Raw genomic sequence first — 13,212 nt, 5'->3', positions numbered from 1 at the left:
CTCCGTGATCTGTCCAAGATTACAGAAAGTGTTGCTGAGATTGCCATCTTGACTCTCTGGGCACGATAGTTCATCGTGGCCCAGGATGTGAAATCGCTCAAATCAATAAAATGCACTTTTATCATCTCCCCAACTCTCTTGGGCTCTCCAATTTTCTCCTATTTATATTTTTCAACCCTTTTACAGGGCGATGATTATTTTCTTTGATCATGAAAATGGAGGAAAGCTGAGGCTGTGTGGGGCTGGGCTCTCCACCACCGTCGCCAATGCACCACCTGCCGGCCAGCGGGCCCCTCCATGTCTCCTTTACTTGTCTGGGCATCTTTGGAACTTTCGTAGTGAAGTAGCTGCAGGTCCCCCACTGCGGCGATGGGTCCCTCACAGATGCCTCTGTGTCACTTTCTGTGCTCTTTAAAGCTAAGTATTTTGAGAAATACATCTTATTATCTCATTCTTGCTTTGGACAACCTGGCAGGCTACCGAATGTAACCTTCCCACATGGCAGAGTCTGGCAAACTCCCCGTGGCGTATACCCAATATGCCAAATACCAGTAACAATGATGGGTCTCCTTCTCCTAACCCTGAAAGAGCCTTGAATGTGGCACTTTTTTAGAATCTCAGGTCTAGGACGAAGGAGACGTTACTGGTGCCTGCTCGAGGCAATCGACGAACAACAGGATGATCATGATCGTGATCATGATCGTGATTGTGATCCAAAATAGAAGTCCAATAAGTGATTATGTGGAGGAAAGGGGATGTTAGAGGAATGAAAATTTGTTATGCCACTATAAAATCAGGCAAAGTTTCCTAAAAAGCTAAAAAAAAAAAATAAAAGCTACTGAGAGTATCCTGCCCACACGGCAGAGCCTGGCAAGCTCCCCATGGCATATTTGATATGCCAAAAACAGTAACAGGTCCCACAATGGAGATGTTACTGGTGCCTGCTCGAGCAAATCGATAAGCAATGGGATGACAGTGCTACAGTGCATTAGTACCTTCACGCACATTTATTCTCTTTTCTGCCTCTCCCTTCTCTCGTTTTACTTTTATTTATTCTTGGTTTGGAGCGATAGCACAGCGGGGAGGGCGTTTGTCTTGTGCACAGCCAGCCCGGCCGGGCCGGGTTCGATTCCTTCGCCCCCTCTTGGAGAGCCCGGCAAGCTACTGAGAGTATCTCGCCTGCATGGTAAAGCCTGGAAAGCGACCCATGGTGTATGCAATATGCCAAACACAGTAACAAGTCTCAAAATGGAGACATTACTGGGCCCGCTCGAGCAAATTAATGAACAATGGGAGGAGAGTTTGTTTTGTTTGTTATTCTTGGTTTATTGTTCTTTTAAAAGGCCCCCGTTGATCATCGATTTGCTCGAGCGGGCCCAGTAACGTCGCCATTGGAAACTTTGTTGTTACTGTGTCTGGCATATCGAATACTCTCGGTAGCTTGCCGGGCTCTCCGAGAGGGGCGGAGGAATCGAACTCGGGTCGCCCATGTTGGCTGCGTGCAAGGCAGACGCCCTACCCGCTGTGCTATCGCTCCAGCCCTGCTATCGCTCCAGCCCATTGTTCTTTTAATTTGATTATTTGTTCTTTTTAAAGGTAAATATATCTTACCTTTAAAAACATCTATATATTTTTACTGAATTTGAGTTGAAATATTTTCCCCCAAACAGGGGCACCAGTCTAGTTTGATACTGGGAATTCCCCACAGGCCCACGAAGGCCTCCTGACCTGCACCCTGTAAGCTGCCATTTTCATGTCTTACTGGCTTAACGACAGAGGTTCCTAATCTTTCATTTCTTAATTATCACCTTTACCATGAGTATAAGTGCAAATGGGGAAATTTCCAGTTCTCTCAAGTCTTGAACTATTTCTGCATAATTTTCATTTGCTACATATCAATCAGAATCAAGGTTGATTCAATTGTACTGAAAAAAATTCCAAATGTGTCACATCAAAATGCAGCAATAGGAGCCCTTTACATTTCACAACTGTCTCCTGGCATCGTCTGCTTTCTTCGCTCCCAGCTGAAATGAAGACATAAGACAGTTGGGTACTGCAGGAGCACGTGGCACCTGGCACTGCTGGTACTGGCAGGGTGTATCACTGCCATATGCCACCGTTCTATCAGAGGCTACCTGCCACGTGAATCCCCTTGAGGGGATCTTTTCCTGACTGCACAGAGCCCCTTAGGACCTGAGGGTCCATTCACTTCCTTCCTTCTTTCTTTCTTTCTTTCTTTCTTTCTTTCTTTCTTTCTTTCTTTATTTCTTTCTTTCTTTCTTTCTTAGTGAAACACCATGAGGTACAGTTGTAGACTTGCAAATTTTTGTGCTTGAGTTTCAGTTATACAATGATCGAGTACCCATCCCTCCACCAGTACCCATTTTCCACCACCACTGATCCCAGTATCCCTCCCATCCCCAATCTCCCCCATCCCACCCTGCCTCTGTGGCAGGGCATTCCCTTTTGTTCTCTCTCTCCTTTTGGGTGCTGTCACTGTCACTGTCCTCCCATTGTTCATCAATTTTCTTGAGTGGGCCCAGGAACGTCTCCATTGTAGACTTTGTTGTTACTGTGTTTGGCATATCGAATACACCACGGGTAGCTTGCCAGGCTCTGCTGTGCAGGCGAGATACTCTCGGTAGCTTGCCGGGCTCTCCGAGAGGGGCGGAGGAATCGAACTCAGGTCGGCCATGTTGGCTGCGTGCAAGGCAAATGCCCTACCGCTGTGCTATTGCTCCAGCCCAATTTTGCAAAAGAGGCGTTCACTTTCTTTCTTTTTCAGTCACACCTGGCTGTGCTCTGTACTCAGGTGTCATTCCTGAAGGCACTTGGGGGACAAATGGGGTGTCAGGGATTGGATGTGGGTCAACACCATTCAAGGAAAATGTCCTACTGGCTGAACTATCCCTTTTGCCCCAAGAGGATTAGTTCAGTCATCATTCCCTGCTGCACCTCAGACGTGGTCTGTGTATATAGAAGGTGACCAATTAACTCAGATTCCATGGAATGACACTTGATGCTGGTGAAATCAATAGAATTAAAAAATAGGAGTATGCTGTCTCAGTGCCCTTAAATATCAACATCTACCTGAAACATTTGAAGCATTTAATATGAATTCCTTTCAACTATGATTTAAAACAAAGCCGAGAAATGCTTTGAACATGTCCTTTAAAAGTCCAAACTTTCTTTCCTTTAATGTGGTGACTCAGACAGTTAAGGGCATTTCATTTGAGTTCGGGAAGCTGTGACAGATCAGTTGTCCTCTATTCTCAGAGAGAAGAGCTGTGAAACACGCCCATTTTTCAGACCATGCAGAGCAGCAAGTCCCATAAAATAGCCTCTGAAATGCATTATCCAAGAGCGGCACCATTTCCACGTAGCTGGGCAAACATGCCCTCTTGACACACCATCAACCCTTTCTGCAAATGTCACCTTCAAGCACTGTAGCATCCCCAGCCTAGCCCGTCTCTCTGCCTGAAGCCCCCAGATTTGGCAGGCGTTTGGGGAGACTCTTCCCCGGCTTTTGCTGGCACTGAGACTTCCCACCAGTCACTGTGGCCTTCGCCCACCCCACCCCATCCCAGTTATTTAGTGGAGACTAAAATGATCCATGTATATCACTTTCGTAGCTTTGTAAAGTGCTTTGCCATCTCTCAGACACCCTCATTACAGTTATGAAACCATTTTCAAAACGTGCTGCTTTGGGCCCTTAGAGTCAAGTTCAAAAATAGAAGCCAGGAGAATTTGCCCCGAGAAGCGCTGTCACAAAAAGACATTCTCCCCGTAATTGGAGAGCGCGCCGCGGTGTGCTGCATTAGACTCCTCCGGTACGAAATCTATCGCCTAAGACCGTCTTAATTGACCATAAAAAGGACAATTGGAGACACAGGATATGTGTGTATCCCTGCACAGATACACCGGCGCTGTGCCTCCGAATTAAGCCACTTTGGAACAAGCGCCTGGGCTGAGCTCTGGTTCTCCTCTTCCAGGAAGCCGCTTCCTGTCTGATTTCAAAGGGGGCAACAACATGTCAGGGCTATTGGGGTGCCACGAGAGCTTAAAACCATCACACACTGCTTCCATCCACCTTCCTAATAATAATGGAAGAAGGAGAGAGGGAGAGAGAAGCATCTCACAGATTTCCTAAGGAGCAAACTGGGACCTTTTTGGTGGTCACATTTTGGTGTTATTGGATTTGATGATATTCTAAATAATGACACAAGCAAATCTGGAGTCTGACGAATGAGCCCAGGAGCCAAGCCTGAAGCAAAGAACAAGGGGGTCCAAGAGGAGTGTGTGACCTTCACAGTCTCCGATCTCTCCTGAGTGGGAGATTTCAGGCTGGACACGTCCCATGCACCTCCAAAGACTGAGTATTAGCATACACTTCCGCCTTACCAGATCTGAGCAACCTGAAAATAAAAGGGGATTTCCCTTTAAGAACAGCTCCCCCCCCCCAAAGACCCCCTACGAATTCAGTTCTTTTTCTTTGGCTACTTTTTGGAAATATTTTTCTTTGTTAGAGAACTAAGACATCCATTACCAGTAGATGATCTCTCCTTTTAAAGAGAACAATATAGGCACAAATTATGGTTAATTCCCTCTGTAGGTGGTAGAGGTAGGAAAAAGTCTGGCTACTATTTACTAATATGCAACTATAGACAATTTGCTCAAAATTTCTCAACTTCAGGCTCCTTCCAACTCCACATATATATGTAACATTGCTTGATCACTTGACATCCCGCTACTCATCGATTTGCTTGAGCAGGCGCTAGTAACGTCTCCATTCACTCCTGTCACATGCTAGTGTAGCCCACTGGTGTCTGCTCGTTCTAGGAATACTAACAGCCTCAAACCAATCATTCAGGGTCTTGACGAAGAAGTCTGACCATCTCATAGGTGGGCGACCACGTGATCTTTTGGCATCCCGTGGAATCCAGTCGGTAACAGCTCTAGTCCAGAGGTCGTCTCCAAATCTCATTACATGTCCAGCCCATCTGATTTTCAACGCCTTGGCAAACGAGACAGCGTCCCTGATTCTTGATTGTCAATGGAGGTCGAAACTCCGGATTCTTTCTCTCGTTTGAGTGAAGTGTGATACGCCAAGCATAGCTCTTTTGATTCCTCCTTGGGAGACCCGAATAGCATTCTCATCCTGTTTGAGTAGGGCCCAGGTCTCTGAGGCGTATGTTAATGCAGGAAGAACAGTGGAATCAAAGAGATGTGCCTGGAGCCGGAGGTTCTTCGTCCTCTTAGCTATTTCTTCGACGTTCTTGAAGGTGTTCCAAGCCGCTCTCTTCCTCCTGCGCAGCTCGGGTGCCAGGTCATTTGTTATGTTGACTTCTAGACCTAGGTACACATAACTGTTGCATTCGGAAATGTTCGTCCCATTGAGAGTGAATGGATCTTCAGGAACGCGAAGTTTCTCGTGAACATTGTCTTTGTGAGATTCAGCTGGAGTCTGACCTTTCCATATGTAATATATATATATATATGTCTATTATATATATTAGATATCAAAGTGTCTACCTAAAGATGTTGACGTGGGCCTCATGGAAAAGGATGTTCCATCTGCACATCATGCTCATGGGTATGTCACCTTCTTCATTACTACTATTATTATTACTGATAAGTGGTCTGTGGAGAGTACTAATAAGTGGGTCACTGTGTCAGCTTGAAGTCTTCTCCAGCAGCTAAGCCAGCTCACAGGGGCAGGGGCTGTTTCTGAGCCCTCTCTCTCAGCATTCCCCTAGGATCGCTGTCATGCTAGGATGTCACTGCGCTCTTTGTTCTTTGAAGAGACTTAAATGTTCAGAGTAGTTTTAGATTCGTGTAACAACCAAGAAGACACAGAGATTTCCCACATTCCATATGGATTCATACAGCCATATTTTTCCCCCTATGTGGAATTCCTGATTCTATTTCTTGCCTCCATGGATATGGAGAATGCTCAACAATTCCCACAGGTCAGTAAGAACTGATAAAGCAGCATATCATGACCCCAGTAATCTGGGTACCTTGGACTCCTCTTGGTATTATCTATCCTGTGGGTTTGGATGAATAGACAGAGATGTGATTCTGCCCCTGAAGTATAGGGGAACATTTCCACTCCCCTAGATTGTCCACAGCCCTTCCTGGTCCACCTACTCATTCCTCCTCACTCCTAACTTCTAGCAACCACCAATGATCTTTTCGTTGGCTGCACTTTGCCATTTCCAGAAGGTCATGTCGTTGGAATCATAAATCACAGCATGCAATACTTTCAGATGTGTTTCCTCTACTCACATGCATTTAAGTTTCTCTCATGTCTTTTCATGGCTTGATGGCTCATTTTTTTTTAAAAAAATGAATAATATTTCATTGTCGGGATGGAATATAATTTATTCACCCCCTGAAAGGCATCATGGCCGCCTCCCAGACTTGGCGATGTTAAAGAAAGCTGCTGTATGAACATCTGCGTGCAGGTTTGTCTGGGAACATGTTTTCAGCATCTCTGGGTAAATTTCACGGCCCATGCTTTTCCAGCTTGCGAGGCCGTATGGGAATTGCCCTCGAGTTAGTGATTGCTCTCTTGGCACACTGGCTGTCTTAGTTATCAGAGGATTTTCTCCAACCAGTGCTTTGCCAAATTTTAATCAAGCTTTTAAACAGATGCCATCCAGTTGAGTCTGGTTGGTGTCAAGGCCATGGAAAATTGGGGTTCAAAATGGGCATTATTGGGGTTCTCCAGATATTCTCATATTTGTGAGCGTGGGGGCATTTGGTGGCAGCTAAAAATAATTGTCCACAGCCTGGAAGGCATGCTCCGGGGGGTGATGACCTGGCTTGGAGATTCAGCATGAATATTTGAGTGTTTGCTTGGTTAGTTAATTGCCAATGCACAGGATTCTCAATCTTGGGTTGTGGGTTTGAGCCCATCTTGTGTGAATGGTTTTTGGAAACAAGGAAGAGAGACGCATGGAGCTAACACAATTTACCGTGAGTAAGAAGACCCTTTTACAGATCATTTTAAAGCCTGGATTTCATTTCTACTGAGCTTATACTTTTTGTATTAAATTAGCATTTATTCAGTCTCATTCACCTATGCAAATGGTGAGGGTCCTGGCCCTTCCCTCAATCTCATGTATGTTTAATTAGGACTAAATTTACAGGCTTACAACAAACACTTGCAGAGACACATAATTTTTTGTTTGCTTTTACAACACCTGCCAGGGCTTGGGGGTGGCCTGCAGTGCCATGTTTGGGGGTTGTTCCACATGGTGGTGGGGATTCATGTGGTGCCAAGGATCAAACCGGGGGCCCCTTCATGCAAAGCATGTACTCTAGTGCTCTGACTCATCCCCTCATCCCAGAGACACATTCATGCACAAATGCCCTTAAAGCCAATAATTGAAGACACAAATTATACTTTATTCTTCCAGGCATGCATGAGTATATCAAGCTAAGAGTATTTTGTATGCAAACTCTATTATGTCCATCCCTATCTTTCATATGAATCATTCATATACTTGAAGAAGCATTTGACCTAGAAGAGCACTTTACATAGACCAGAAGGCCTCGTTATTTGAGAGAACTTCAGCCTGTTTGCTTTCACTCACGCGTGGGTTTGGTAATTGTTTGAAATTCTTGTATACTGTGGGAAACCATAAAAGTTCATTTTTGTTGGTGCATTTGTTTTGGGAGCCATGAATTGAACCGAGTCTCACGCACGTCAGGTAAGCATGAGGCAGCCAAGACAAGTCTCGGCCTGAGAACCTTACAAGTTTTGGGAAATATTTTAATTCGATGGATTTTATTTTAGATGGACTCAAATTTACTAATGTGGGACAGAGGGCTCCTGTGATGCCCATTCCTGCCCTTTGAAAAGTTTATTAAATAGTTAAGAAAACAAGACAAATATGTGAACGGCAAACCATCATTAACATGCAAAGGCAGAGCTTGAATAAGTTGAAGATGAAGGTAGCGAGGAGGGAAAATTTGGAGAAAGGGGGAGAGGAGTGAAGGAACTCGGCTGTCCTGTGGGTCGCATATGGTGGCAGGGGGGCTGGCCGGGGAGGGCAGGAGCAGCTGCACGTCAAAGTGATGTGCACTGGGAAGTCAGGGGAATTAGGTTGGACAGTGGACTCTGGTCCATCAGGAGGCACTGACAGAAGCTCAGGTGGCTCAGAGTGCTGGCCACAGCTCACGCTCCAGGGCTCCAAAGGTGGAAACAGCTGAGAGCAGGTGGATGAGGGGGGTCTCGGGAGTGTTGGTGGCCAAACCCAGGATTTCCACTTGGGAACCCCCCTGATGGTCTCTGGCACGGGAACTTAAGAGGAAGACAGCACCTGAGCAGCAGGTTTCTGTGTCAGTGGATCTGAACCCTGCTCGGCCCAGGAACTCATCGTCTGCGGTCAGCTCACTGAGGCCAGCAGGGCAACACGGCCACTGTACTATCCCCAGCTCCAGATGGACATGGTTGGGTGGAGGAAGGTTTTCCCCAGGACTGCGCAGGAGGCAGGAGGCACCATCAGGTCAAACGGCAGCCTCTGGAAAGCAGCTTCCCAGGACATGGTGGAGCCAGCACAGTGACCGGCAAGGGCAGAGGCGGGACCAAGAGGAAAGGATGAAGGGAAGGACTCCATGGACGTGGCTTCCCCCTTTTGGCGGGAGATTCTATTTCCTACCAACCGCACTGTGTCTCACGTCCCAGGGTGCGTGTGAATGAACGAGAGCACCAGAGGACTTCAGCCTGCATGACACTGATGTTTGGGTACCGAATTCCCAAAGTTCTGCCTTTGTTCTGTACTTTTGGGACTGTCAACATAGGATTTCGGGTCCATCTACTCACAGAGCCCCAGAGTGAGATAACTGGCTGTGCCCGAAACAGATGAGCCCCAAAGTCTCCATCAGTCTCAGCATCTTCACTTGACTGCAGACTGCGGGTAGAGCAGAACTGTCTTAAGGATACTGCCATTTCTACCTGCCGCCCTTCATCTGATGAGGACACATGAGGAGAAATGCCTCCGCTAAGAAGCCTGAACACTCTTCGTCTTTGGGTTGGGAATGAATGCTCTGGTTGTGCTCAGAACAAGAATGGACGGTCTTGGAAATCCCATTCTCCAACTTACTCTGTCCCAAATGAAGGAGAATCCTTTTAAACAGTGTGAATCGTACTAGAAGTGTGCAGAGAGAAATAACAACATCACGTGACCACCAATAAACGCCACTAAACACCTGCATTGCCTGTTTAGTGGCTCGAGACTCAGTGCCTGAGAGCCTTCTTAGAGGACAGAACACATTTTTCAGCAGGGATTAGCCTTGAGATTAGAGTTTAATGAAACAATCGCTAACACTGGAGGCTTGGGCGAAAGAAGTGGCAGACTCCAGGCAGCTCCTGGTTGTCTGGGGAAGACACTTATCTAATAAGCCATGAATAAATAATAGAAAGGAGTATAAAGCCAAGAGATGCAGAGGAGTTGGGGGACAAAAGGCTGGAGCTGGATGTATAAGAAGATGCTTTCAAAGCAATCTAATGTTTTGACTTGGCACTAGACATTCATTGCTGGAGAAAGGCTGTCACTTAGCGGAGCAGCAGGCTTTTCTGGCCAACTCAGCCGCTAACAGCAGGGGTTACTTCTTGCTCGCGGCCCCTGATGCATGCAGGGAGGTATTTGAGCTACAGGGTCATAGTCGCCCAGAAACCCAAGTGACCAAACCTGAAGCAACTTCTGGGCAGAAAATCAGGTCCAGCAATTCCATGCTTTGGTCTGGAAGTGACCTTTGTCATCATCACCAACATTTCAGGGACCAGACACAGCATCGTGGGGACGGCTGTCATGGAGGAGAAGAGGAAGTAATCTCTTAAGGCCAGGAAGTAGAGGAGGACTAGACTGGTGAAAACTAATAATATCTACTGTATGTCTAAAGGCAAAAACTGAGAGCAATGCTTTTCTTCATGTGTGCATCAAATGTCAATGTAGCCATATGAAAGAAAAACGGCAAGCAGTACTTAAGGATTACTTAGAAAATTAAACTTCAAATTGCAGAAAAATAGAGGTCACTTCCAGAAATCACCATAGGCATATCTGTAAATGTATCTACATGGCTGGGAAAAGATTTTTAAGGAATCTTCAAACAAATAAGGGTGGTTACCCATAAATGAGGTAGATGCCTAATGAGAGAAAAAATGAATATTTATGTCATTAGAATTATTTATGATGAAGATGACTTCCTAGATTGCCTTGGAATTGTTTCTAAGTATTTTGAAGGACCTTTTTTGTTGCCAGCTGTTGTTGGCTGGTGGTTCCTGTGCCCGCCCACCTGTCTTGCCCTGCTCATCACAGGGAGGAAACTGAGAGAACTTTCGGCTTCCATGAGTTTCACCAGCAAAGCGTTCAGCAATTCTGCACATTCAGAAAGAATTTTCACCACTGGCTGCCCTTCTATGATATCTGGAGGTTCCTGGAGCATTCTGGAATTTTAATTCCGGGTGAAGTGTCTCTTATCTCAGGTTCCACTTACCACATTTGGTGCCTCTGAGGGGGACATCCTAGGGGATGCTAAGATTCCAGATGGCCTTGCTTGCCTTCTTTGTTTCAAGACCAAAATTTACACATCCCAATTAGACTTTTCCCCGGGATTCTTCCCTAGGCTAAAGATAAAGTGGTCCAAAAGATGTATAAGCACAATGAGTCCAATAGCTATCTTACTTCCCGCAAACAACATATTACTTTAAAGTGAAACACGCAACTTCATGAAAGGGTCTTTAAGCAGAAACACCACACACAAGAGCAAACCAGTGGGGCAAGAGACTGGTTGCCTCGAACAGAACCGGCTGTGACAAGGGAGGGCCCCCTAGTCGTCCTGCAGGCCTGGCTGATGTGTATAACAAAAGCTTCAGGTACAAACAGAGATGGTCATCTTATAGGTTAAAAAAAAAATACTTGGAACATCCACACAGTGCAATGATGTTACTAAGTGCTGACAAAAAAATAATTAGGTCAGGACAGGACATAGAAAAAATCAAAATGTATATGTTTTTGAAGTTAAAACAGGTTTTATTTGGTAGTTTTGAGGAGGAGGAGAGAGAGAGAGAGAGAGAGAGAGAGAGAGAGAGAGAGAGAGAGAGAACTCAAGAATAAGCTCAAGCTCTAAAGGGCTTCTCCAGAACTTAGACGGAGCCCCTAAGTTGCATAATTTTTTTATAAGAGAAGCCAGCCTAAAAAAATTGCCCCCAAACTATAAATTGTGCTCTCATTACATGACAGTCTGGAAAAGTGAAAACCATGAGGCAATACAAAAAAATTTCTTGGTTAGCTGGGATTTGAGATGAAGGAGGATGAGTGGGTGGAGAATCTGAACTACTGAGACTCCTTTCTGTGGAGTGGTGGCCCCACACTCAGCTTTGTCCTGCCAACCCACAGGACAAAGAAAGAACCAGTCAAGAGCCCAAATGAAATCTGGGCTTTATTGTATGGTGAAGCATCCACATTGCTTCATCAATTGTAAGGAACTAACACAGGAATGCAAATTTTAACAAAGTGTAACCACCAAATCTATACTACTGGATCAATTTTATAGTACATCTAAAACTGAATGAAAAACAAAATCAAAGTTATCACTACTACTGCTTTTTTGGGTTCTGGGTCACTCCCAGCAGTGCTGGGGACAAAACCCCAACCTCCCTTTCAGCCAGCTTCCTGGACCAAGGATTTATTTTTTAACTGAAAGGACAATTTTTCTTTTTAAAGGAACATGGGGAGCTCAGAGCAGGATCCCATTCAAGCATATACTCTCTCCACGTAGGGGGCAAAGTACTCAAAATACTGGTGGAGCAGGGATGGATTGGGAGTGTGCTGAGGGCTGAGAAGAAGCTAGCACAGATGCCTCCTCCCAAACAGCCCCCAAGGAGGCTGCGCAGGGTCTTCCTTGCCCCTAAAGCAGATGCTTGGTGGCTACAAGCTCCTTGGACATCAGGGACCCCTGAGCTGAGGGTCTACGACCCAGACACTGGCAGAGCTCAGGTTCACATTGTGGCGTGATGCCAGAGACCAGGCCAGAGAACAGTCCGATGACACTGAGGGGGCTCCGGGGGCCCCGGAGCACTAAGGTCCCTTTTATTTTTATTTTATTGAATCACCGTGAGATAGTTACAAGCTTTCACGTTTGAGTTACAATAGTATAATGATCAAACACCCATCCCTCCACCAGTGCACATTCCCCACCACCAATGCCTCCAGTATAACCCCCTTTCTAGCCCTCCCCCTGCCTCTATGGCAGACAATTTCCCCCATTACTCTCTCTACTTTGGGGCATTATGGTTTGCAATATAGATGCTGAGAGGCCATCACGTTTGGTCCTCTATCTACTTTCAGCACACATCTCCCATCCTGAGAGATCCCTCCAACCAATCATTGACTTAGTGATCCCTTCTCTATTCCAGCTGCCTTCTCCCCCAGCTCATGAGGCAGGCTTCCAACTATGGAGTAATATTCCTGGCCCTTGTGTCTACTATCCTTGGGTGTCAGTCTCATGTTATTTTATATTCCACAAATTAGTGCAGTCCAAAGGCCCCTTTTAATTAGCAAATTGCACATGTCCAGTCATGAGACTGGGCATACCCCCCGACCCAGAGGGAAAGAAGGGGATCCTGAGTGGAATGACACCGGGGTAAGCAGTGCCAACCCCGGTCTCCATCCCTGCCCCATGTGTGTCCCCCGAGAATCATTTCCTCTGCAAGGAAGGCCTGTGCAGGTGCAATCCGGTTCCTGCTGGTTTGGGTGGGTCTCACAGCTGGTGACTGTTATCCACACAGCGCAAAGGAGAAAATATGAGCAGTGTCCATTGCAGGCCAAGGGCACCCAAGATGACCGGGAGGCCCCCAAGTGGGGCAAAGATTCAGGTTCTCCCCTGGAGTCTGCTGGAGATCTGTGTCCTGCTGACCTGTGATCTGGGAGCTTCAGCCACAAGCTCCAGCAGCTGACCAACATGCATGAGCCCTTCCAGGAGTGTCCCTCATCCAAGGCCTGGCAGTGAGAGGACTGCTTTTATCACATTCTCTTTCTTCAGTTCATCAGCGAGAAATACCCTGGGAAGGTATTTAATTTTTTTTTCAGGCCATGGCAAATACCAGCTTTTACAATGGTACTTGACTTGTAATTGCTTTTGAGGGATTTCTTACACAAATAGTCAGAGCTCTGTTGTAGTAACAAAACCAACTTGTCAAAG

General features: G+C 46.1%; 1 protein-coding gene across 1 annotated transcript in view; it reads right to left on the bottom strand.

The window, feature by feature from the left end:
* CDH13 (cadherin 13) overlaps window positions 1-13,212 on the bottom strand; it is a 1,034,759-nt gene that overhangs the window by 762,596 nt on the left and 258,951 nt on the right. The gene's annotated exons all lie outside the window — the stretch shown is intronic.

The sequence above is a fragment of the Sorex fumeus genome, unplaced genomic scaffold (assembly GCF_029834395.1).
Source record: "Sorex fumeus unplaced genomic scaffold, SorFum_2.1 ptg000122l, whole genome shotgun sequence".
NCBI classification, from domain to species: Eukaryota; Metazoa; Chordata; class Mammalia; order Eulipotyphla; family Soricidae; genus Sorex; species Sorex fumeus.
The sequence above is the reverse complement of the archived record's forward strand: the minus strand, read 5'-3'. Positions and strand labels throughout refer to the sequence as shown.